Below are 27,831 nucleotides of genomic sequence, written 5' to 3'. Positions count from 1 at the left end.
TTTACTTTTTTTTTTTAAGTTATTCACTAGCATTTAGTGAGGATTTCCAGGGTACTGTAAACCATCGAGGTTAAACAGAAATGAACTGCTAAGTAGAATTTACCTGAAAAGGAGGGAGAGGTGTATGTAGAACATACACCTTGTTCTTGTAGAACAAGAAGGGCTGTATAGCGGCTCTGATAAATATGGAATTGATCCTCTTCGTACGCAAGGTGTGCAGAAATCGGTGACTTATTTCTTGTGTTCTGAGTAAGAACAAAGGCAAAGTGAAGTGAAAGAAGCAGAAAAGATCAGAGCGCAAGGCTGTATAATAGCTATTCTAAAGCAAAAAAAGCCAGTATTTTTCATCCAGATCTGCTTTAAAATAATGGCACATAGAACTAGGTACAATATTTTCTTAATTTAGAATTTTACAATACAATCCAATTTGGCATCTAGAATATATAATCATCACCAGAACGTAAATGCTATAATCCCCGTGACAACATCTATTCTACGTACTCTTTTTGCTGCTATTTTGGCTTGATTCTAAGCAATCGTATCACACCAAGTATTACTTTTATTAATAAAGGTTAAGCATAGCTGAGTACTGCTCAGCAAAATCTTATTTACCTGAATAAACAACTCCCTAGCAATGATGAATACACACAGTAATGTGCATGCTTTCATTTCCACATAATATACATCCATTAACACCCACTGTGCAATGTAAGTTATCAAAGAGCTATGCGCCCTGTATCAATTGAAAGAGATTTATTTAGCAAACCATGGTTTTATAGGTAAGTACTTTTTGAATCCTTGGACTGCTTGTTGGCCTGTACCAGAGGAGCAAGGTCTGGAGCTGGAGAGAATCCCAGGTAAAAAGTGGGTGGTGTGGTTTACAGTGCAAGTCTCTCCTTCAGTGGCATCTATCCATCTGAGTCACGCCTGAAGCCGCAGAGTGCCAAGGACAAGATACCGCTGGAGGTGCTGCCTTTCGGAGGAGATGTACAGCCCGGCGTTAACCTACATGAAACAAGCAGAGGGATGAAGTCACGGCTGGAAACGAAAGGCAGCAATTCGGGGAACCCACCGATCACTGAACAGCCCCAGGGCTTAGCACAGGCTTGGCAGGATCTCCAATTGTCTGACCTCACTGATTAGCAAGATGGGAGAAGGGAGGAGATGGAAGGGGTTTGTAAGGAAGATGAAAGAGCAACTGAATCCTGACAAAAACAACCTTTCCGAGACCCTTGTGAGGGTTATGTCAGCAGTTACTTTTTATTTTCATATTTAATTTGGACACTGCCGGACCAAAGTCTCCCAGGCACAACCTGTCACCACACTGGTTTCAACAGTGTTAAAGTGGGATACATTTGTTCTGTTGATTACATTTTAAATTGCCATCATCTCCCCTTTATGCTTGTAGCATTAGACTGCGATTTCTTCTTCAGGATTTATTTCAAGCAGCCACACATTAAAGCATTCAAGCTACTGACCATTTAACCACCCGACCCCCTGGAAGAAAAGAAGCCTTTTTCTTTTTCCCTCCCCTCCCTAGCAGATCAATGTTCAGGTCCCATCCATTCCCTATTGAAATGACCCCTCTGTAAATATCCCGTTACCTAATATTTACCACACTGGTGCAGAGTCCGAAAGGTAAATTTGAAAAGAGGTTATTTCAGCCCTCACAAACAACTAACCAAGAAATGCTTCGGGAACAGCAGGCACGTAGGATTCGTTAGCTATAGCAGGGCTACAAAAGCCATTCACAACACCCTTGTTGACACTGCCTTACTTCTTCGGGACTCTGCTTGCTAATAAAACTGCAAAAGGATTAACCAAGGAGTTTCACAGAAATCACCACAAAATGCCTTAGCTTTTATAACTCTACTCCTGCTGCCCTGACGCAGTCAAATTCCTATTCAAATCACAAGTTATTTGGAGCACACAAAGTTTCTTCCTATAACAGAGGAAGGAGGCAGAAGGCAGAACAAATTCACAGCAACAACCAACTTGATAACAAGGAATTGAACTCAAAACTTCCATAGAAAAATTACAAAGGAATAATGGAAATCAATATCCACATAAGCAAAATAAATCATCCCTCCCAGGTCACAAATTCCTGATGCTACCTTGCCCTTCTAAGCAGGGAGCAGGATGGCATAGCTACCAATTGGTAGGTAAGGTACTGAAATGCTTCTGGAATACCAGTTTTGATATTGTGACAGCTGCTGCAGCCTTCTACGTTCAAGTAGCAGAGCAAAAACAGCTCTACTAAAATATAGTTTGTGTTTATCCTTCCATGGTAATGTTTTTAAACTACATTTCTTCCAAAAGAAGGCAGATGCAGGGGCAATGGTTCTAACCAGGGTACCTCGCTAGAACTGAACAGAGAAGAACCTTTGCAATAGGTGGGTGCGTCCTGTAAACTGCAAGTGCCAGAGATGAGCCTCAGTCCCCAACTGTCAGAGGGTTCCCCCTTTTCAGACTAGGGGTTATTCAGCACATCGTTGCGGTAATGCTAAAGCATTTTGTAAAAGTCATCTACACATGTAGAGTTTGCCTGAGTGAGGAGGCCAGGATTGGGCTCCTCTTTATATCCTCTGTTCCTGCTTCTACAGGAAGTTTAGTGCATGATCCTACTACATTACACACCTCATTAAAAAAAAACAACTCTGTTTCATTTTGCTTTCATGAGCAATTTACATTTCATTTGTGATTTTTAAGCAGAAAACCCTTGGCACCAATTTTACAGATGACATACTGAAAAGGTTGGGGTTTTTTGTTGCTTTTTTTTTTTCTCTTAAAGAAAATAGGATTAGAGGTAGAGGCTTTTATATTCCACCACTTCTGAGACATATGTTCTGCTCTCCCACCAGTTATGAAGTGATTACTGGAGTGGCACAAACAGATTTTTTTTAACAAAGTGAAGGTGTGATTTTCTCAGGTTCTGTGAGAACATGCACACTTATTTTTACCAACCCAATCTGTTTTCCAGTAGTTTAATGTCCGCAGGGTTTATAAAGGCTATCTTAGGTGTCGGATTCAACGCAGCTTGCAGGGTGCTACCTGACTATGGAAGTTTAAAGAAAAAGACACAGAGAAAGCAGAAATGATACAAGAGACAAAGTAATTTGGAGACTGATTTAAATATACAAAAAGATTGACCTTTTTTGCCGTTTGCCCATACACGGTTCTCTGAAGCTTGAAGGCCCTCATATCAAATGCTCGCTTCGTTTAGAAAGCCCACCGAAGATCTATCCCTAAAGAATTTACATATACAGCCTGACTTTTAAAAGTATTATTTTTACTCCACAAAAAAGAATTTGATCTTATAAACACTTACTGCCAGGAACAGCGATTCCCATGTGGGAAATGGGACTTGATTGCTTGCACCTTGCCTATTTAAGCTGGCCATAAAATGTTACCAAAGGAACAAGTGAAGAGATCTGATTTGATATCAATTCACACCCATTTTTCAGCTATATAAAAACCGAGACAAGGAGATTTCCCTACAAGGCAGTGTAGGGAAAGGGTTCACACCTGAATCGGACTGCTCACCTATTCCAGATTCTCAGCCAAAAATCTATAAACACACCAACAGAAGACAATGCTCCTCCAAGAGACTCGTAAAGCTAAATCGTGGTCTGTTACACTGGGACAAATTTAGAATAACCACTTCAAATGCAGTGAAGTTACTCAGGACCAGAGGAAGTGAGAACAAAATTTGGCAAGGACTGTACAGGGAAGTAGTCCGTTAACATTTAATCGTTGGTGAAAATCCTCAGGTCTAGTGTCCGTACAAAGAATTTACACTGGTTTAAAAAACAGTTTATCTGAAAACCCCTTCATGGATGTATTTCAAACTACTGATATATCAGTTTAGCTTATAATTTAGCTACACAAGCTAAACTGTAGATTTCCAGCCTGGTTGAAATCTATACATTTGAGCTTCTGCAAAGTTTTGAAGCAAGACAAGTCTTACATAGGACAATATGCCTTAAATATGGTTGTGCTCAATGGCTTTATTTTGTCACTGCTATTGAGACAAGGGGTTTGTAGGGTACTTTGTTGACAGAGGACAGTTCAGCCCTCTTAATCAAGATTTTTCCCAAGAACAGTCTTCATCCTTACCTGTATGAAGAGGGATCGGACAGTGAGGTCAAAGTCATTAGTCCCTGACAAAAGCCTTAGCAGGTCCCACTAAGCACGCTCGGTAGGATTTTTTGTTGTTGTTGTTGCCTGTTATTTTGGATGAACAGTACCCCCTCCTTGCAAACTGAGATTTTCAGTGCAACCTCATACGAGTTAAATTGGCCACACTCAGAGAAGCAGCAAGGTCTTGTGTTCAGCAGCAGCGGTGGTGGAGACCCTTTGGTACAGGGGCACAGGCACTTTGGACCCCTTTGAAATGCAGCTTTCATGAAATCAGAAGTTTAACTGTAAAGTTGAAAGGAAAATGGAGACTGGGAAAAATTCTACACATCGAAACTTAGAGAACAGATAATCCTTTTGTTGGAAGTATCTAGAGATAGCTTTGGTCATTTCATCTATAGACCTCTTACAATGCCAAAGGCACTTCTGACTTCAAAGTTGTTCTTATAGCTTTGTTTTTCCCTGCTTGCCTGTTACAGTATTTCCTACTACTGAAACAGCTCCTCAGTGATGGAATCAGTGATGTTTCACTCAGTTTTTTTTCACATAAGCTCCCCATCCCCTCTTATCCCATTCCTTTCTTTCCTGTTGGCTTTACCAAATTTGTGTAAGACAAATAAACATTCCCCTTTTAAAATTTACTACGTATACTGTATTATCCTGTAACTATACGATGGTCATCTCAAGCATCTTGCATGAATTATAACAAGTTATTTTTATTTATTGTTACTATCTGCTTTTTACCATCATTGAAAAAAACCACAATAGAAATTAAAGTGCAATAATCTATGGCAATGCAAAATGTAAGTATCTGCTTTAGATCCACAGAGGCAAGGAAATTAAAAGAGGCTTAAACTCTGAGCTAATGCTTCATCCCTAATTCATTCTCTTGTGCCCATATATTGAAGCCTCAGCACAATGAATCTGTGAAGGGACACATTAATGTGTTGTGGAACTGGTGTACAATAAATTGATAGGGAATTTAATGTAACTCTGATCAGAGACTGGCCCAGAGATTTCAGTGATGAGTAATACCAGGCGAAGAATTTACATTTTAATTCAGGCTTTCCTTGAATTTTTGGCTTTAATTCATACTCCAAATACTTTTGGGAAAGAAGGCTTCTGCTGAGGCATCCTATACAAGGCAATGAATGTCTGACAGCAGTTAGTACTTTGTGATTTAATTGCATTGGTATTTCTTAAAAATAAGAGGTCATATGTCACCAAGCAATGTCAGGGTCTGAACCTCTTCTCTTAAAGACTACTAAAAATTATCACAGTCCCATTTACAACAGGAGGAGCATACTAGTCCTAATATTGCAGAGTATGTTTGTACTGACAAAGGGCTCACAAGATCTCATAATCCTATATTCTAACGAAGCAAAAATATCTTACATGGTATTAACAACAAATCAAACAGAAACTCATGCTCCGTGATAGATTTTTTCAAGAAGAAAAGCTTGCTTTTCAAAGTTCTTTCTGCCCCAAGCTTGCGTTTTAGATTTGCTATGAAATGAAACAAGATTTTAAAGAGTGGAGATTCAGAAAAAATACAGAACCAGTGTAATCTTTCCACTGTAAATATCCATGCTGAAATGACAAAGGAAAGAAGAAGGTGTGTGCAAAATCATTGCAAATAAATTGCTACATGTGCCGTATCTTGTAGAACTGCTGAACAGTTTTTATTACATTTTTGTTCATTGGAGATTGCTATAGAGATCTCTGCATTGCAAGTAGCCACACCATTTCAGTGCTTTGCTGTTTCAGAAGAGCAGATTTTCTTGATTAATAACAAAAGGTTTTGTTGGGATCAGAGCTGTTTCCCACCATCTCTATGCAAACCCGGCAACACAAACTGTGTACATTAGCATTTCAAGGAGCCTCCTATTAATGATGGCAAGAAAAGCTCCTCTCGGTGGGTAAAATCCATTTTGTCCTCTCTTGTGACATCTGTTCTAACTTTTAAAGCCAGAAAGGAAACTAGATAATGCCAGAGAGTCTTTTGATTTACTGTATTGGCACTTGTGATGATGCTTCAGACTATAAAAGCATGTAACCCTAGTGGACATACATGACTGTGTAAATGTGAACATCTGCATATTCCCACAACATAGGGTGAATTGAAGAAGTAATTCCAAAGTTCTTTGTTAAACTTTTAACTAGCTTTTTTTTCCAGATTTCATAATTATGCTTTCAATTACTTCTATACCATACAAAATTCAACATTTAAAATTGTATTTTTATGTAAATGTTTACTGCTACATATGTTTTTTGAATTAATTTCATTTCCCGAAAGCTTTTCTTTTTTTACATTTTTTTGTGAGTAAAGACATTTAAGCAAATAGAGTTGGAAAAACTGAAATATGGTTAAAAAAATAAAACCCCAAACAGTGCAGGATAAGAAAAAGTAAACTAAACCCTGCAGATTTCTTACCTCTTTACACCATCTGTGCAGTATTGCTCTTAGGCCTTTTACATTGGTCATCCTGGGAACAAAGCTGAAGGCAGATTCCAGCAGTTTTTCCATTCACTATTCATTCAGAGGTTCATCAGCTCCATATGGATCCAGCCAACTGCTGTGTTAAATCAGAGCCTTTTCCCAGAATTGACATGGTAATGAAGTCATGGTATTGCTCACAGAAAAGGCCTCCATAGGTATTTTCCTCTCTAACAAATCCAGCCTTTTCACCCCATTCACTCCCTAAAATTATCTCATAACGTTACAACATCTGTGAACTGGGTTTTTGCCTTTTAATGTCTAGCATGTTTTATTACATGACTATGCATTACATACTGGTTAACAAGACTCCTACACAACCAAGGAAATAAAATAAAATAAACTTGCACTCTTCTCTTTCCAGCTCAGATTGTTTCATCTCCTTTTCTTTTAATTTATATCTGCTATATTTATTTTTCTCCAGATAGAGCTGTCCAAAGTAGTGATGTACAAGATGAACTTCAATTTTTCTGATTTCTATCAGAAAGTGGTTTTAGAAATATTCCAGGATGAAAAATTGTTTAATCACAAAATGGTAAATCCATCAATACAAAAATTTGCTAAAGAGAGACTGTGTTAATGGCAACTGTGTTGTAACAGTTTCCTTCAGTTCATCAGATGTATGGATCTGAACTTTGCTTTAATGGCAATGGATCAATATTTGTTAAAGAATAAATATGAGAAAGTTTATTTCTGTAATACGCCATTGTCTGTAATTAATATGTAGATACTGCCTTGATAAGACAACACGAGGTAGCTTTATCGGAAAACTATGTCTTTCTTGTAATAATAATGTACTTGAGCAAATATGATCTATAAAAACAGGTACCATTAGAGATGCGTATGTCCAAGGTTAGCCGTACACTGACTAAAGAGAAGAGAATAGTTAGTTACTTACAGTTAGTGTAGGTTTTTGAGATGGTTTGTCAATATGTATTCCACTGCTGGTCTGCACGTATCCCAATACTTTTCTTTGTATGAGTCAACACTGTGTGCTGGTAGACTCTAGCATTTTGGATTGGAAAGCAGAAAGATATGGCACACACGATCCCCCTCCTGCACCCTAGAATAACATCCGTCCAACTTCGTAACTTGGAGGGAAGCAGTATGGCTTATAAACGGACAACGCCTCAGGATCAGAGTTACAGTGGATTTATGGGGCAAGTGACTAATGAGTCTTCTTAGAGAAACTGTCTGTGGTATCCCTCTCAAATCTTGAGTACTCTTCACAGCTCTGGTCCCTGCATCTCAAGATGAATGTAGTACAGTTATTGCATGTCCAGAGAATGGCAACTGAAACAATCCAAGGGATAGACCAGTTGCTCTAAGAAGGAACGAGAGACTAAAAAAGATTAGGGCTCCAATTTGGAGAGGAGGTAGCTGAGAGAGGGAATATAAGTAAGGTTTATAGAATCACAAACATGGTAGAAAAGCTGAAAGCAGAACTCTTCAACAACTTTTGCAATACTAGAACTAGGGGTCACTTGATGAAACCAGTAGGAGATTGATTTAAGAGAGGTAAAGTACTTCTTCACACAGCACCTAGTGAACTTCTGGAACTTGCTGATGCAGAAGGCTGTGGAGGGAGACTGCATCTGTAGGATCATAAAAAAAAAAGAGATAACTTGGACCAAGAGTCCATAAGCAGATACTGAAAGGGCTAAGCAGGGCTACACTTTAACATCCCTCATAAAACTGTTCTGGGCGTTAGGGAAGTCAAGGGGAATGGACCGCAGAAAGTGGCCAGGCTAATGTGGCCTTCCTAAATAACATCTCCCGTTTCTGCTTTTGGAGACGAACATCTGAGCAACTGGACATTAGTCTGACACAGATAGTGCTATTCCCAAGTTCTTTTTTACATCCTGTGAATGTCACTCAGCCATCACTCAGATCCTAGAGCTCACTGTTCCTTCTGCTTAAACAATGACTGCAGGGCTGCTCTGCCAAAACTGGCATCAAACACTGACCTGCTATTCAAAGTAAAGCTGTCTAAAGGTAGATGGAGCATAAGACCATGTCACAGAGAATCAGAAACATCTTTGAAGCAGAAACTGTGAGATTTCTTATTCTCATCCAACACAAATCTTTCATAGTGTCTCCAGTAATAGAAGACACACTGTACTAGTGAGCAACAATTTATGGTTGTCTTATGGGGGTGCTCCAACTGGGTAATGAGACAAACCCCTGGGAGATGTGGGGGCCACATATAGTCACTGATACTTCAACTAATGCTGCAGTATAACTAGGTGACAGCATCTGCGCTGGATTAGTTCCTGGGAAAAAGTGTTCTTGTCTGTGCTTAGTGCAGTAAGGTGCACCATCATGATTCTCGAGATGTATTTGTTACTCATTTGGAAAAGGAGCAACAAAAAATACTGGTAGGACACATGTGCTTCTCATGGGTGAATTAACTCAGAAGTATCCATTATTAGTGGGACTAGCCAAACAAACATGTCTTTAATCCTGATATCTTTAAGTCTGTCATATTTAAGGATACAAAGGTCCAAGTCTGATGATATTCCTTCTATATTTTTAATTCTGGAGGGCTAGACAGCTGTACGGCACAGTGACAGCTCCACCAGCAGTTATTCAGAAGCACTACTCTGGGTGCATCCAAACCTGTCCTGGAATGCATGACAACAGTCCCATGAAGACTAAAGGAGCATTTGATGAGCATGTACAACATCCTTAAAATAATTACAGCAATTGGGGGAAAAAAATCTTTCTATCTGTATAGAAATAGAAAGAAATACAAGAAGAAATAACATCTGCAAAGAAACATTGCAAAGAAAAAAACATATGGAACTTCTATAGTAGATTATGCAAAAGAATACCCTTCCTGCAATGACTTTGTTTTACCTATCCATGAAAAATAGCTGCTGAGTCAGAATGAGCCACTCCATTTGTCCACGCTTTAGCTTTCAAGTTAACTAAAGTTTCTGCCACGTAACACAATGTTAACTGTTCGAGCAGGACATACAGAGCAAAGACAAATACCACGCTACCTACGAGCCTCTCTGGTCCCTCTGAATTCAGACAGGACCCCATCCTGTGAAGTGATACTGGGCCTTGATGCAACAACTGTTGCTGCAAAAATGTGGAACTGAGAGCAAAGCCCAGGCGAGTTTCAAGTCCCGGTTAGTAAGTCCTGCTGCAGCAGGCCGCTGTGGCAGCCTCGCACACCAAATAGATGGTTTCTACCAAGGTTTTCTGCGTGCCCTTTGGCACCAGGCAGTTATGAAGAGGAAATGTGATCAGCATCCTCAAGAAATCACACATGCCGTCTCCACGGCGCAGTATGTCTCCTCCTCTCCAGGCAGCAGAGTTTCTAAGTTGGTTAAAACCAAGCTCTCCTGCATAGCAAAGAGCTGAGATGTTGACTCAACCCTTGGAGAGCAGCGGAGGGCAGGGGGGAGGGGATACAAATCCTCAGTGCTGGTGAGGAAGATGCACTTGCTCCAAGTCTCTGAAGACAGTTGCTAAAGAAGTTTGGCATTCTCTGTGTCTGGGACACCTACTGACAACTGATTTCATCCTTTCTTGGAAAGAGCTTTTTAACTATTCAATGCACTTTAGACCTCTTTATTCCCAACTCAGGCAGAATAGCTGTTTAAATGCAGCCTGGGGCATGGATGTATGGCATTGTGTTGCAATTGCTTCCCCAATATTTGCAAAGGGATTGCTTATCTATTATCTAGGTATTATGCATCTCCCCTGCTTGCTTCTTCCTACAGGCTACTATGAAGAACAATACAATCGTGCTTCAAAGTCTTTTAACCCAGTATACAAGCATTCACCCCCCGTGAACAGCTCACACAAAGTATTTACAAAATCACTACACCTAATATTCTGAGATCGTGGTGTAGTACCTCCCTGTCTGCCACCTAGCTATAAGCCCTTGGAGATGTATGCCAAAGGTAATGTTGATGGGACGGAAAAGACTGCTGGTTTGAAATGGGATGCTGGCACCTCGTCAGCACAGCGTTTATTCCTTGGTCAGAGCTGCTCAGTCCTGCTCGCATGTAGCACTGCTCTAATCGCGAGAGGGTGAGGAGGAACTGAAGAGGTAAATCTGTCTCCTCAGCCAACCAGACCTATACTTGCAGGTGGAAACCTGTATTCCAGCTCCTTCTTGCATTCCTGTAAGTAACAATGCTTTCACTGGAACTTCTGTACTCCAGGTAAGGGCTGTTTGATTTAGTGACACTACACGAGACAGGAAAAAAATTCCCTTCCCCTTCTCCCAGGAGTTAAGAGACACTTTGTTCCTCTATTACACTTATTAGAGTTGTAATGAATTAAAACAAACGAAAACATAAATTTCATTGGAATCACTCACAGGAGTTTGTAAAGGCAGGCAGAATCCTTTACAGCCTTGCTCAGTGCATCCCATCCCATCCCATCCCGTGCATGGGTGAAACGGCGTCTACTTCACATCTACTCAGGGATCTGGTGCAGCAAGTTAATCAGTTAATTCCAGTTTTACTGATGAGCTGGAAAAAAAATCTCCAACATGAAGAACAGCTTTGCTAGCCCCTCAGAAGAGGACACGAGCTAACAGACATAGAGGCTAAAACATCTTCCCAGCTAGAAGTAGCTGGGGTTTGCAGCGCAAAATCAAAGTATGGAGGAGACTATGGTGCTGTTACCAGTGAAGGAACGAGGAAAGACATTGCAGGGTTTTCAGTCCTGAAAATTTGCCTAAGTATAAACACTCGATTTAGAGAATGTAAAACATTATATGAATCACGTGTAAATTTAGGACCACAAGATAAAAACATTGATTTTTTTTCTCCATAGCTCACAGAGGGTTCAATTTTGCTCTGAAAAAGCAGAAATCTTTGCCTTTGTCTTTCAAAGGGCAGACACATTCTTTTACTCTCCCCTCAGAGTCCTACAACTTTTAACCTCCCTTGCTTTTAGTCCAGCTTTCAAAAACAGTCACTTAGCAATTCTTGGAAATCAGCAGTAAGTGTACAGCACTTCTATTTTTTATCTCACTGCTTTTAATCCTTCCTGCCTACTGCTGGTGGGGTTTGGCTTTTTTCATTTATAGGCAAGTGTTTTCAGCTTCCCCTCGTCTGTTCCATTCTGGAGTTGCTGTTCTTGCCACTTCTTTACATTCTTGCTTTCCACTTGACGTTTGTGTTTAGATACACTTCATCCACACCACTGCTTCCAAACTACTACCTGCAGCTTTTGTTTGCATTGACCAACAGCTCCCTAATATTTGCTGCCTCTACATTTAGTCCATCACAAGCCACAGGAGACCTATTTTTCCCGCGGTTGTCTAGCCCTTGAAATGAAGATTGCAGATAATTTGTAGAATTATAATCAACTGATACATAAATCAATAAAGAAATTTAGCTCAATTAATGACCACCCATAGTTTCCAAACTAAAAAAAAAACGAAGTAGTAAAATATTTCACTGGTTACTTCAGCGTTTATCTTCTAGGTGTCTTTTTTGGCCCTCCATAAGAGCACAAACAGTTCAGATAAGCATTAGTGCACAGAACAAGAACAAATCCGTAAAATAAGGTACTCATTAACAGTAAATTTCAGCATCCAGATTCTTTACCAATATGCCAAGAAAATCGAGATGAAGGACTGCCGGGAATTTCAGGCCTGCTGTATATATTCTTTTGTAATTTCTTTAAAGATGAGGTGGGAGAAAATATGCTTAGTTGATTGTAAGACACTTTAGAAAGAAGCAAAGTTTGCTTTGAAGTTCACAAACTTGCAAATATTTTAGCTTGTGACTGTTATATTGAACTGCTTGTTAAATGCAGCAGGAACAATCTGTTGCACTATGAGTTTAAGAGATCTATATACCCGCACTACTAATGATGCTGTCATTAAGAGAAGAGGGAGTGCTTCCTTCATAAGACCTGATCCTGCAGTGATCTTCAAGTTGGCAGGTTATGCATCAGTCTGGAACTCACACTTGGATCAGGTACCAAGCCCCTACTTTCTCTTCTTTACAGTTTGTTTACATCTTTTGCAATTTGCTTAATTTCATGTCACCTTAGAAACCTTAGTTGATCTCCAACTGATCACCCAACTGACAGCCAGAGGTGTGTCAACGAGAAGATACTGCAACCATAGCAGAGCCCGGGTACCTGTGCCAGGGCTGCTTACTAATGGCAGCAACACCAGAAGCAGATAAACAGACAAAAAGTTCCAAATAAGCAAAACATTTGTGAAGCAGCAGGGTATCACATGGCACAGGAGCGGGTGCACAGTTGGGTATGCATTGGCCTGTCTGTAGGCCAACATAACGGATCTTCGGTTCAGTTCAGCACTTTCCCCCTGTGCTGGGTGCGCAGACCATTCGAGAAAGGCATGGTATAGCAAACAGATGACATGTAGAGTGGAAATTAGCTCCTGGAATAACAGAAACAATTTTAGTGTCTATCTGTAGGTGTCAATTTGTGAGTTAGTGGTCAAAGGCTACAGAGCCATTCAACTGACTCAAAAGCAGACATGTACATTTGGACAGCTGGTTAGACACGCCCTGGAGACTCCTCTGAGTGTACTGATTAGATGTCCACTGACTACAATTGGTGTCATTTGAGGTGTCCAAGAAATCCATGCAGGGCTGGCAAGGATGGCACACCACGTATGGGACTTCTTTACCAATATGGAGCAGCAGCTGGTGTCCAGACGGGAGACTTAAGCACTTCAAACAGTGCTGGACTCCTACATGTGGGCAACTAAATCAAGCCTCTGAACATTGGTGTCTTGATCTGTGAGGTGAATCCCACACTTACTTACAATAAAGCTGCACAAAAATATATAAGAAGATTTTAGGGCACATCTCTCTAAAAGTTTAATGGGACACAGCAGACCTCTGAGAGACAGCAGAAGAGTCTCTATAGTTTTGGTGGGTTTGAGGGGGGTGAATGTCCAATGCACAATTAACTTTTATAATTGTTTTATATTTTCAAGGGTTACTTTAGTAGAAAAAGGACTGGAAATATCTTTTTAAAAGAATCTGGAAAGCCTAAACACTTTGAGAAGCACACAAACACAGGGAGTCAACACATCTGTGTGAAGTGTCTCATCTGAACTCCAAAAACATTGCTCCTGATCAAGTAACTCTGGAAGACTCCATTACAGTCATTTTGACTTTGTGAGAGACTGAAATATAAAAACATACTTCCTACCACTGACAAAGAGACACCCTGTGTGATTGCATTGCAAGGGATGTTGCTGCAGAAGGTCTTACGGATGTTTATGGAGAATAGAAAGGTGCGTTCCGGAAAATCAGACAAAAGCTGCAAACCAAATTTTTGGTTTGGTAGGCTGTAAAGCCTACAACCCTGCCAGAGATACTCAGAAGTAAAGGCATCCTTTGAACTGTATGTTAAATGCAGCAGGTTGTTGCTGACGAGCCTCAGATGGGAAAGCAGTGACAGATCAGGCAGCTTCTCTTCTAGCTAGAAAGGTACCTCAACCGCTTTTGGGCAAAAGAGTTCCCAAGTTCTGTTTCTCACTGGAATTGATTCCTCATAATTAAGGCTAATCCTTCATTTGATGTTTACTCAGTTTACTGCCTTTCTGCATGCTGCACTGTCCACATCTGGCATTACACTTTGTATTTATTCTAGCCAATATACATTTATTCATCAATCATCAGCTGTGTTTGTTCTAGCTATGGTTGAGATGGCAATTTCATTCTAAGTCTCTGCATGCATTGATAGATACATTACCTTTCAGGTGTACTTTCTCATGCTTGTTCTCAGGCCAGAACTTACCTTTTTTTCTGCAAGTTAGAAGAAAACGTGTAGTCCTTTTCAAACCTCTCGAATTTAGACATGAGAACACAGCATTTTAACAAAAATGCTTTTTGATACGAAGTGCTTTTTTATTTCTGATTTTGAGTCCTTCCATTTTAAAGCAACTCTGAAATTATAGGCACAAGTATTTCTTCAAATGTTATCATAAATGTGAAAAAGGCTCAAAATTTTGTTTAGTAAAGGTAAGGTTTGTAAGAAGAAGGAACACCACCACTCCTGTTTGTGCACGAACTCCAATGGGAGGGTAAAGTGTGTGACTGTGAGAATGTTTAATGAGTCACATTTGCATTCAAATAGTTCCAGAGCACTCAAATGAGTCATGAAAATTCACATAGTTTCTAAAAATGAGTGGATATGTTAATGAAATGGTAAGGTTGAGATTTCAATTGAAGATAAGCAAAAATATTTACTGTTCTGATTTCAAAAGAGACTTTAACTTCTGCCCAATATTCCTACCTACCACAACAGCCTATGTAACATGCGTTCAATACAGATCTTGCCAGTATTTATCTATATAGAGCTCTGATTTTTTTATTTTTTGAAGGGAGGGTGGATTTTTTTGGTGCAATACAACATTTTTTTCTTGCATTAATGGTGAAATGTATCATATCTCTATCACTTTCTATTTTGTGGCCAAAATATCTGCTGACTTTCTTATCCTCCCTTCTAAAGAAAACGCTTAAAAACAGCACTGTGCAACATCTTGAAGGTTATCAGAAGTAGGGCACAGAGCAGTGCTAACCCACTGACTACAGAAGACACTCCAGAGACAAGGCCCTTCCCTTGAAGCTTTACCTCCTACCTGCAGGAACCACTAAGGTGATAAACAAGCACACAGGCAGCCTGAAACTAGCATTCAGAGCAGGTAGCGGTGTCAGCGGAAGGAGTAACTGGACAGGATTTCTGGAAGTAAAAAAATCATATGAGCAAAGAGAAAGCTGGGGCAGCCTGGGGCCCAGAGTAGACAGGATATACATTTAAGAAGGACATCCAGCAAAGGGGTAATAGCAATTATCTTATCAACAAGTCATAAATAAACTTAAATTCTGTGTCCTGGTAAATACAGGCACTTGGGCTAGGATGGTCTAATGTGCTGTTCAGGAAAGTAAGGAAGGTGTCAGAGAGCTGGGCTTTGTGCAAAGCGAAAGATGGGAAGGGGAAAGAGTTACCATTTTTTGGAAGAAGGCTTGGGTGCTTACTTGCAGAGCTGTGTCAGGCAGTATTAGAGGATGATTGAAAATGAGTTAGGATGAGTACAGTCTTCTGTTGCTATAATGACAAAAATTTAAAAAAAAAATTTAAAAATTGAGTGGTGTTCATGTCCAGGACCCCGGAGACAACGCAGCAGGCTTAACGCAGCTTGAAGAGCTCACTCTCCATTACAATGGTTTATAAAAGCTAAGGTAGTGTAAAAAACAGCAGAAAGAACAAAGGATTTTTCTTTCTCCAGTACTAAATGCAACAGCTAAACAACTCAGGAAGATGACTCTGATAACTCTGCTCCCATACCAGCTATCATAAGCACCTATCCATGCCATGGGTAACACTTTTATTGCTCTAGGAGAAGACATCACATGAGGACTACAGGAACTAAGTACTGCCTGACTTTTGCATCTGTCATCCTCACAAGTTGCCTGATTTTAAAACATTAGCAAAAATGGCAAGGTAACAGCTTGTGTTTGTTCTGTCATCCCCCCACTTCAAGACCCCTGACGCATTGAGAGACAGACTGTGGGTCAGGTTCTGCTCTGCCCCGTTCTTTCTGTAGTCATTTACACCTGTACAAACTGAGTGGAAAACATGCAAAATGGTACCATTTTGTTTTGATAGTGTTTTACCCTCACTTCACAGGGGTGAGAATGAATAGACAGGGTGCAAGGCAGTGGAGAATCAGGGATTCTGTATATTAAAAAACCGTGCAGACAGCCCCAGAAAGTGTCAAACACCGTACAAAAGGACTGTTCATGCATTCATGCTCAGCATCTGTGATCTGGACAGTATAAACAGAAGTCAGTATCTTTGTGCTATGTGGGGCTTATAGGGTTTTGTTTATATAATTTAAAAATCAGCAGACCTGCAAGGCTGAACGTTGCAGGGTACTTTGCAAACAGCAATCTCACCCGTTCACAGCATTTCAGAAGCCTCCGGAGCATACGCTGAGGAATTCCCTTATTGTTGGTAGACGGTGAAGGCTATTGTCAGATGACTGATACTGGCTCTCTGCCACATGATGCTGGAGCCTACAGTTTTAATTAAAAACCCTAAAACAGTTTGAAGAATTGCCTGTCTGAAGCTCTGGTTAGCCAGGATGCCTGCCCCTTCTATATGCAGTTAGGCAAGGAATAGCAACTGGGAAGGAAGCCTTCTGCCACTCTAAAGGGTTAAGATCTGTGGCTCCATGTGCAAGAAAGCCACCCCCCAAAAAACGGACCTTTGATGCTTGGAGCCAAGATGTGTTAACATATTCTGGAAGGGTGGACTCTGCATCAGTCCCTCAAGGAAGCAAGAGAGCTAAATTCACAGGTGTGCAGGAGTCAGGAAGAATGAAAGAAGCATGGTGGCTAAAAAGCAAACTGGTAGAGTTGTGACTGAAGGAGAGGGAAGGTAACAACCAGCAGAGCTGAGAGCTGCTCTTATCTATGTCAGCTTCCAATGACAGCTGGTGATTACTAAAATGGCATTATGGCCTTGTCCTCCCCAGCAGGAAAGGGGTTGATAGTAAAGCCACAGTAGAAATCATGTGAGCATGTTTCCACATAGGCTGCCTAGAAAACAATTCAACTTCCACTCTGCCTAGCTATTATCAGCAATGCCCCATAGGCATCAGGGTCGAAGTGCATCTTAAGGAGTGATCTGAAGGAGAACAGCTGGAGAGAATTTTCCACACCTTTGTTCCATGCATGGAGGATAGGATGCAGGAAAGCATGAAGATATCTGGGTGGGAAAAGGACTAACGCATGGTAAAGGCTGGCATCGCTTGCAGAGCAAAGGTCATGTTCAGCAATGCACTAAGTTAACAGAGCTGGAAAGAATGGATAGTCTGAAAAAGGAGCAAGGTTCTTTTTCACCTGGAGCACAGAGGATGTAATGTGAGGTTAGTGGCTGTAGGTGTAGGTTTTCCTCTTTAACTATCTGGTTTGTGAATTGATGGCATTTTTTGTTGTCTGGAAGAAAATCTCATGCATCCTGGGATTTTGTGTTGGTCTCCCTCATACTGTAAGTATGCTTGAGAGCTATTAAGTCGAACAGCCACTAGTTAAGCAGTTAAAGCTGGGCTCTGACAGGTTTCCCAAGCTGCTTCTGAATGTATTTGGCAAATAAATTCCTCCTCATCTGCTAATTTCAGACTTTTAAAATAATTTAGCTCTCAAGCACATAACATAAAGTGATTATCTTGTTCTTTACAGTCTGAGGGCAGAATCTGTTTAGAACCTGAACAGGCTGGCTACGTGCAAGTGGAAAGCTGCAGATAAAATTCACTTGCCAACCCATAGCAGTGAAACAAATTCCCTCTCCACTCTCATGGGCAACTGCTATACTAGCCAAATACCAACTATATCCCTCGTATACATTCTCAAACACACCTGAAGCTGGATCCAAAGCTGTGAAGCTGACAGGGAGAGTCTTCCTGGGTTTCACTGGCTTTGCATCAGGCCCCATGTGTGTAAAGCATCAAGACTACTGAGTCTCCATCAAAGGAGTTTCCACGGCCTGTTTCATGTCTTACCCACAGCCACCCCCGTAACAGCTGATCCACGCAGACAGCCTGCTTATTCTATACAGGAATGTACATTTGCAGCTTATACACATGCGCTTAACTCCACAAAACACTACCAAAATAGCAGAAAAGAGAGCAATTGGCATACTGCAGATTGCTCCCTAAGACAATGTGCAAGGTGTGTTGCTGCTCTCAGTACAGAGCAGAGAGTATCATCTCCCCAAATGGCAATGCCTTTGCCTTCCAAAAAAGGAACATCTGCAGTACAGCAAAAAACACCCAGACAACAAAAAAATTACCTAAAACTTTCCCATGACATTTGTTTTTCCTTGATAGAATCTATACAAACACTATTGAAAACAAAGCAGAAGCTCACATAAAAAAAAGACAAAACCATTGAAGCAGACCATGGCCACTCTGTACTAAATAATTTCTGCACACATAGTCAAATACCCCCAAATATTCATCAGAATTTTAACATCGGATGTCTTTAAAGTGATGCTGGATCCTACGGAAAGATCCTGTACCCCAAATGATACTGAATGGATACAAGAAGAATTATTTTTCCCATCTTGTGAAATTTTTGAGGATTTCAGCAGTCTTACTATCATGCTTCAGAAGAAAACCAAGAGTATTCTCCTGAATATTTTCTCAGGAAATTCTTAGAGAAGTGGTCTGATGTTTAAAAGGCCTGTCAAAAACCAAGGCTTCATATCCCGTTCTTCCCAGTTCAGACTGCAACTCAGAATTTCCATTGCACCAGGTGAATGTCCCAAATCACCACTTCTGGAGTGCCTCTTATGTGAGGGTTATAAGGACCTCATCAGATCAGTCTTGAGCCTGTATCTCCCATAAGCTAGGAAATTTATCTAGCTGGGGCTAAAGTCACTGCAGTTTACTTTACAAGTTGTCCTGTCTATAACAGGAGACAGAAATACAGGAAACTTCTTCAGAAGCGTTCACTTTCTGGATAGTGTTGCTTATTTTGGCTTGTCATTTCAAATGAAAGAAACCTAAGCAATGAACAGAGATCTGAAACTTGAATTCTCCCTCTCCCCTGTTCCCCTTTAATCCTTAGACTTCCTTGTTCTGGCTCCAAGTCCTCATCCAGCTGTGACTGGTACTTTCTCTGGTGCTCCAGTCCCATCATGCTCAAGCCAACCAACCCAGCATTGTCTTTCTTCTCCCCCTCTCCGTCAGCGTCACCTGGTCCCTGACAGTCACCTTACCGGCTCTGCACCACCTTGCGAGTTCCAAGCTGGAGAGCAGGCGCTAAAAGCAATCTATGGGCCCTGAAAAGCTGACTGGAAAGGAGACTGAAATGTCCCTTATTACGATGAACTTCTGCCACCCAGAATCATTTCCCACACTTACTAGAATATACTCTGTCCTACCCTCAAAAGGGATATTCTCTTTTCAAAGAAAAAAAAAAATTATAAGCTGTTAACTTTAAACTAATGGTCATTTGTGAAGCAGCTGACCAGAAAATGTACCGGTTAATAACTCTAGTTCTGGCTGCCAAGCTTGTGATAGATGGGACCTGTTACTTCAGAGTGCTTGGCATTTTCATTACACTTTAGATATTTAAGAACAACTCCCATTGACTTCCCATGTGGTAAACAGTCTCCTGACAAAAGTCTGCTTTAAATGACTTGTCCATCATCTCACAAAAAACTTTGTGGCAGAGGCATGGATTGAATTAAGTCCTCCACAGCAGAATTCAGCTGTTTTTTGGGAGTGTCTTGCCTCTTTCACAACCCTTTGCATACCTTCTACAATAACTGAGGCAGAGCTCCCATAGAAAGCAACCTCCCTCACTATGTAAGTCACATCTATGCCACAAACAAATAAGCAGTCCTGCAATCGAAGATTACCACAGCTAACAACAGGCTAAACTATGGCGCAGAAATGCGCAAAGCTTACAACTATGAGCACCTAGCCTAGAGGTTACACAATGTGGCCTGTAAATCCCCAGTACTCCACAAGACCAGAGCAAGAACTTGTTCTTGGTGAAAGTGTATCAGTCACTGCCCATTGTCTCGCTGCTGCCAAGTGTTTTAATTAAAATGTGACAAGTCACACAAAAAAAATTTGGAGAATTGTCGAGAAAGTCTGAGAACCAACCCTGGCATAGACCATCCACACCAAGACCAGGGTGTCTAGTTGAACCATATGCTGGCCAGGCTAATGACAGCTGGACTCAGCAGTCAAGGGGGTATCAGGGTAGAGTTAAGAGTCTTTTAGACTTCTGTATTAGGAAGAAATAAGTCACCACAGAAGCAACGATTTTCTCAATTGTCTGTAAACGGAGTCTTGAAAGACAGGCTTAGATGTAGACATCAACCAGACACAGGCCTTAAGTCAAGGGAGGTGAATCCCATCTCCAGAGCCAAGAGACCCGTAGAGCTGTGAAAGAGAATAAGGAGCACAAAACTATTGCTACTGAAGTGAAAACAAAGCGGAGTGAGAAGGCAGGAAATTAAGAAACTGCAAAAAGTCCAAATTCTGACTGTTCAACGGAGAACAACTGAAATCCTCAGCTAGGTATAAACCAGCTGTTTCGTTCTAGCCCAAAATATTCTAAGAAGTTTGCACATCCTTTTAATGTTTTCAGACCTCTTGTCTCTGCTGGAAACAATAGCTTGAGGCCTTAAGTAATTTAATTTTGAGTCCATTCCCAATTACTTTTACGTTGCCAAATTTAAACATCTTGGGTGCACATATAGTTTCAGTATTTTGATAAAAGAAGTAGAAGGGTTTCTCAAGCATGTGTTTTGTAATAGTTGAAGGCATTCAGCCTTATGGAGCAATTGACATGAACAATGTGGTGGAATCATCTCCAACTGTATTTGTAGCTAAAAACCCATCAGGAGAACATATGACTTTAATTTCGCCAAACTGGACATTTATTGTCCACCACTGCCTCTACAATCTAAATTTTGCAAAATGACTGGACATAACCCTTTGATGACCTTTGAAAAATATTAAATTATAAAAACACATAGCTTGTCTTTTCCTGCAATCATCCATTTGCAAAGAATGTATGTGCACCCAACTTAGACTAGCACAAAAAAACACTTGCACTCCTGTAATCTGTTAAGAAGGCTGGATGACCTTTTGCTGATCTCTGATGAAACAATGAGGTACATATTTGGGATTTATCCTGTAGTACACCTCAGCATTACTTCACATTATCAAAAACGAAAAATCATAGCTTTCAAAACTGAAAATTACATCCTCATCTCTTCAGGGGTAGAATTAAAGGTAACATTTTTAAAGGCATCCAACCTCCAGTTTTAGAAGTGAGAGACAGATTTTTCTGGGTATGCAAGTGGATAAAATGCAATATACACTTAGTGATATTTTCCATAGTACTTAACTTTCTTTGATTTAAATAAGGAACCTTTCAGTTTTCTCAAAATCCCAGTTGTAGCCTCTTTATATCTTCAGACATTTTTAATGCATATTTTTATGCAACTGGCTCCTCTCTTAAAAATAGTATGTAGTGCCTCTAGTCACTTAGACCATCCACAAAAGAAGTTTGCATGATGACATTTAATAGTTCCACACTTAACTTTCAGACACCCAGTGCCAGGATTCACGAGTGCAAACTAGGGGCACACATGACCTTTAGGCTCTACAGGCTCAGAGAAAGATACACATCATCCCAGGACATTCCACCCCAGCTACCCATCTCCAGCCTCCCAACGGAAGGAATGACCACTGTACAGAGACAGAACTCAAATGACTAACTTTGATTACATACCCAATTTTTAAAGGCTAAAATCAGGTATGATGAATGAGAAAAATTAGTCATCAACAGTGGAATTCACCTCACTTGGCATCTGTAAGTCAGGCTTCTGGTCAAAATTGGTTGTCTAGCTTCTGCCGAGAATTGATGGGGAGCGACGGTCCCCAGCGAGGAGATTCGTTCCATCCGGAGAGAGGTGTTGAACAGGCACAGAATGAATCACTCGCTGCAGGTGTCTCGTGTTCTCTCTTCCCACTGACTTATAGAGAGATGAAACACCAAACATCTAAACAGCTAAGATAAGGTGAGATGAACCTCACTCTCAAGAATGGGTGAGTCTGCCAGGCCAGGCCCAGAGTTCAGGCTTCTTGCCATCCAGGAGATGCCTTTACCCCTGAGCTACGGTGTCAGGCTCCCTCTTGTTTATAATCCCTCTGGCCCTTTGAAATTTGCATGTTTCTTTACTGTGGCAAGCTTGAACAGGATGGGTGGGTGTCCTCCACCATAGCCTTATCTTTACTCTGGTCGTTAGGGGTGCTTTGCAAGCAGTAGGGAGTTTATATCATCTCTGATGAGGAGAACATTGAATCTGAGTCTCTCACTTCCAGGGCAAGTGCTCTCACGAGAAAAATTGCTTATAAAAAAGCAGCAGTTCTTTTCCTTCTCTCCCCTTGAACTTTCCGGCAGCTACAGCTGCTGCACTTTGTGCTAAGCTCCATGCTGTCAATGTGCATTTAAGCATGATCTGAGCACACCTCCTGGACCAGGCCTCTCAAGAGATTTAGACACATACCTATTTTGTGATTCCCAGGTGGGTTTATGCAGGCGACAGTCACTAAGAAAGTCAGCTTAACCTAGATAACGCTCATTCTGGGCCTATAAAGAAGCAAAGTTTTAACAGCCTAGGAAACATCACTAGAACTCACATGGTTCAGCAGGACTCATGAGGGTGCACTTGCATTTGGGATGTGGTGCACACATTTTGCTAAGCTGCACTTCCAGTATCCAAACCCTGAGTGGAATTAGGCTCTCCCGACCATTTTGCTCTATACGTTAGTTAAAAAGGACTGAGAATGCTGTGGGTCCTGTCCTAACATAACCAGTAACGATAGCTTTGGTAAAGCACTAAACTAGTGCTGCCTGCTTAATACTACAAGGCTTTCCATCACGTAACTGAGGTATTCTGCCTGAAATGAACAGGAAGGCGAGATTATAGATTCACCAACAATTAGATGACAGTCGCAGTACAGACTCCATTTCTTCTCTATGTTCATGAAACATAATTACTGAGTAAGAACAAACACACAGAGCATACTATACAAACACATCTATACTTGAAATTATCATAATTTTACAATTTGAAGGGGGGGATGTGTGTTTAAAACCATACCTGGAACAGATTTTCAAAATCTTCTCCCACCAATCCAATTCCCAATCCCTCCTTTTTCCAGTGAAATTAAGCCAAGCATTTTGTGATCTTATTCCCACAGGCCTGTACCTAAAAATCAAAGTTAGGCCAAAGTGAGGGGCCGAGGGGAGCTGGACCGACCAGCCAGCCAGATAATTAACAAAAGAAAGAATAAGCCCATTTTTTATTCCTTGGTTTATTCCTTAGGGCATGCGAGGTACTGACAGTAACCTCCTGCCTGGCCCCTCTCCCTTTTCTATTCTAAATGGATTTTCCAGAGAATTGTTGGGGAGTGCAAAATTTGCAACATTTTAGACCTATACTAATTTAAAGGTATCACTAGAAAAGCTACGGTAGATGAAAACCATCTGCTGTGTAAGCCATGCACTAAGAAGGGAACTTGTTTGATTCCAGATTTTAGCACAACCACGTAAGCTGGAGAGCCACCTAACTGGTTCACAATAAGCACCTCTAGAAGACGTGCTACGTAACTTAATTAAAACATTAGACATTACATTAGTAAAATAGTTGAAGACTTTAAAAAGGAAATGTATTTACTTTCGAATAAAGAGGTAAGAGTTAATACATGGATTTAATACACCTCACACCAGTAACACTTACTATGCCAGAGAGATGCTGCTTTCGGAAAGATTTCATGGCGGTATTCTTCGAGTAGCATCAGGTAAGCAACAGCCCTTTGCAGGCAGCAGTTTACATTGAAATGCCTTCAGGGCACTGGTCCTACTTACAGAAATGAGAAACCCTACAAAACAGAAGGAAACATTAGAACTGAAGTGTCTGAATTTGGGCTTGATATAAATGTCCTGGCAAAACCACACAATTAATGTATAAACACCCTTCTTTGCAGGGTGGTGCTAGAAAATATAGTTTGAGTAAAAGGCATTCCTGCAGAAGGGCAGAGTTTGGGAGTGTGATCATAAAATGATAAGCATGTCAAAACTGAATCAGAGCAAAGGCTTGTCCATCCTATAGTCCAACACTTTTGGCCAAAAAGCAGATGTCTAGGAAAAATGAGAAAACATGTATGTTTCGTCACAATACTTCCCGAGCCTCCAGCAACACGCAGCTTGGGAGTACAACAGCAGCAGATGAGGGATGTTTAGAAGTGGGGACGAAGGGAATGATACTGTACAAAAGCAACATTATTCAAAAGCATAGTGGGGGGAAAGGAAAAGAGATCTTACAGTTGGCAGATACGTAGCATTTGCAAATACAGCCCAGAAAAGAACGGTGTTTGGAAATGGGACTCGGAGAAGGTGCATCCATGCGTTTCTTGAAGAACACAGAGGGGTTCAGGGTGGGGTGGGTGGAAGCACCGCGCGGTGTGTCCTCGCAGTCAAGTGAGGTACCTGGAAGTGAGGGGGAGCAGTGATGCCAGCCCTGCTACCCAGAGAGGTCCTGCCAGCAGGACGTGAAGTGGCCTGCCACGGGCAGCACAGCGGTGCCGGGAAGCAGGACTCATGCTCCCAGCAGCACGGTTGTTCACAAACAGCCCCGGGAGCAGGGAGATGTCACCCTGCTGCTGCTCCGGGGCTGCCCAGGGCCCCACTTCCCAGCCGGTGGTGCACAGCAGCAATGTCCCACGGGCAGCTCCGCTCCACCGGGACCGGGCCGGGGCCGGGTGAGCCACCGGCAGCGTTCACACACAGCAGCACGCGACGGGCGCGTGGCAGAGGGCTTGCGGCCGCAGCCGCGTCCCTGCGAGCCAGCACTGCAGCACGGGAGACAGGGGGAACAAGGAGGGCCTGCTGTTTGCACGGCACGGAGCTGAGCACTGAAGCAGGGGAAAGTAGAAATAAAATTTAAAAAAAAAATCCCTTCCCCCAAGGCAGCTGCAGAGTGCGATGAAACCCCCTTTTAGGCACAATCAGCCCTGAGCATCTGGGCAAGGATGAGGTGGGTGCAAAGTGCACGGGGAGGAAATGTGTCAGCTGCAGCATCTGAGAGCAGCAGAGCAAACTCAGACGGGAAATGAGCTTGCAAAGTGCACCCAACAAGATGATCGCGGGGATAAGTTGCTTCTATGGAAACTGCAGCCCGATGAACCAAAAAACAGTTTGATGGCAAAGTTTTAGCAGGAGCCGGCTCACGCCTGGTTTCAGCTACATTCCCCACCCCCTAAAGGAAAAAAAAAAAGAGAAAAAGCTGCACAATGTGTTTCTTGTTACGGACAAAAAAAAAAAGAAATGGGGACACAGGTTTTTTCCTGTATGGGCTACATCATATTAAGCTGTAAGTTTAGTTCTGGACAAACAATCTCTTGTTGCATCTCTGGGATGGAGGTTAATGAATTCCCACAGATGATGTTGGCCAAACAGTGGTCGGCTTGTGACTTGATTTCCAGCATCATGATGTGAGGGGATCAGTATAGAAAAGCACTTTGAAGGGAAGAGGCTGCCTACAGCAGGATTGTTTCTACAAGCTAATTGTACTGAGTGCAGCTGCACAAAGCTGGATCAACAGTAATAGAAGGCGGCGCAGACTTCCTGACGCCAGCCCCGCAGAGCTCCCACCAACAGCCTGGCAATTCCAGATTGTTTTCCAGACCTTATCTCTCCCCCAAGTTTTTTTTTTTTCTTTCGCCTTTTTTTTTTTTTTTTAATTTTGTGACCGGAACAAAAGTAACAGGAAAATCCTTTGTGAAAGTAGAAAATGCTGTTACAGATCGGTGCCTTTCGCAGAAGTTGTAACTAAATATTTTGCATGCATTACTCTCTCCCTCCCGCTCAAAAGAAAAAAAGGGAAAAAAAAAAGCGCCAACCCCCAAACTTCTAAAACTTCTTTCTTTGAATGAATTTGAAACGTGAGGCAAACAAAAGGGACCGGGTAGTTAAAAGCAGCCGGGTCTAGCGAGATATTTCACCCGGTACATTGAAAACTCCTGTATCAAAACATATTTGGACGCCCCGCTTGGACAGGTTGGATGGTGTCAATGACTTGGAAACGGGCCAGCTTTGACTTCTTTTTTTTTTTAGTCTGGTTTGATGGCTTAAATACGCGGCAATTAAAACCATTTACATTATTACTAGATGTTTTAGATAAATAAATTTCAGTCGAGGCAGGGGATAGGGCGCGCGTAGGAACTCGCCGGTCGCTGGCGTGGGGGGGGCGCAGCCCCGTGGGCTCTGCCCGGAGCCCCCTTTGCCCCGTCACACGCACCGGGAGCCCCCGCCTGAGGGATTGCTGCGTGACCCACGGGCTGGGCTCGGAAGACCGTAAAAAGCGAGAGGACGGGCAACCTTCCTAAAAAGCGCAATTTTTCCTCACAGAAAATACTTTTTTTTTTGGGGGGGGGGCAGGGCAGAAATTCCCCTCTCTGTCCCCCGCCACCCGCACCGCAGCCGGGGCAGCCCGGCTCGCTCCTTCCCGCCCGGGTCGCGGCGGCCCGGCCCCGCGGGGCAGCCCGGCGGGGGGGCGAACGGCGCCGGGACCTCTCCCACGGACGCGCGCCCCCCCGTCCGCGCGCGATTTTGCCCGTTTTACTCTTTCCTCTCCCCTTTCTGCGGGCGTCCCCCCCTCCCTCCCCCCCCCCGCGGCATGGCGGGGCGTCCGGCTGCGGCCCCCGCTGCAGGTGCGCCCGGGAGGGGGAAGCGGGGCCGGGCCGCCGCCTGCCGCCGCCGCGGGCGCAGCCCCGGTCGCCATGGCAGCCGCCTGAGCGGCGCCGCCGGGCCCGGGCGGCGCGGGCGGGGGGGGCGGCGGCGAGGGGCTGATGTCACGGGGCTGGCGCCGCGCAGTCCGGGCCGGCCCCGGGCGCGGGGCGGCGGGGCGGGGCGCGGCGCCCGGGGCGCGGCGGGGGGGGGAGAAGGAGGGCGCCCCCGGGGGTTGCCGCGCACCCGCTGCCGCGCACCCCAGCGCCGCCGCGGGCTGGCGCCGGGCGGCGGGGGCCCCCCACGGCGGGGCGGTCCGCACCCCCCTGGAGCGGAGCCCCGGGTTTGTGCCTCCCGGCGGCGGCGGGGCTGGGGCGGGGGGGGGGGGCGCGGAGGAGAAAGCGGCGCTTTGTGCTTTGCGAGCGGCGGCGGTTTCCTACCAGATGTTTGCAGCAGCGTTCCGGGGTTGGGAACCGGCTGTAAAAATCCCGGCCGAAAACAAGAGGCGGCGGCAGCTCCCCGAAGCACCCACCGCCACACGGGGGGCCCGTCCCCGCCTGGGACGTGCCTTGAGGTCCCGGGGAAGAGCCCCCGAGGAGCAGCTCGCAGCCCCGGTGATCTCGGAGAGTCCCTCCGGAGCCCACCCGCCTCCCCGCGCGTCTCCCCGCCGGGGCACGGGCAGCGGGAGTGCCGCAGCGGCTGAGGCCGTTCGTGTGACACGTGTTGGAGAGCAGGGAGCTCTCGGAGCCGGCGATCCGCTGCCAAAGCTTTCGGGGTTAAAAGAGCAGAATTGAGGGAGTGAAACGTTACGAAAAGACACTTCAGCCGCTTGCCGGGGGAAAGTGGGGCTTGCCTACTCGCAGGCTCTACTTTTCGCGCAGAAAGCGCACATGACAATCATTTGATGACAGA

General features: G+C 43.1%; 1 long non-coding RNA gene across 1 annotated transcript; it reads right to left on the bottom strand.

Annotated features, from left to right (window-relative positions):
• LOC143157802 (uncharacterized) lies at positions 1–27,665 on the bottom strand. Its single transcript, XR_012994854.1, has 4 exons — positions 27,360–27,665; positions 23,933–24,074; positions 788–1,005; positions 1–245 (listed from the first exon to the last, which is right to left on the bottom strand). It is a non-coding gene; the product is annotated as an uncharacterized LOC143157802 (long non-coding RNA).
• Positions 27,666–27,831: the final 166 nt, after the last annotated feature.

The sequence above is a fragment of the Aptenodytes patagonicus genome, chromosome 3, assembly GCF_965638725.1.
Source record: "Aptenodytes patagonicus chromosome 3, bAptPat1.pri.cur, whole genome shotgun sequence".
NCBI classification, from domain to species: Eukaryota; Metazoa; Chordata; class Aves; order Sphenisciformes; family Spheniscidae; genus Aptenodytes; species Aptenodytes patagonicus.
The sequence above is the reverse complement of the archived record's forward strand: the minus strand, read 5'-3'. Positions and strand labels throughout refer to the sequence as shown.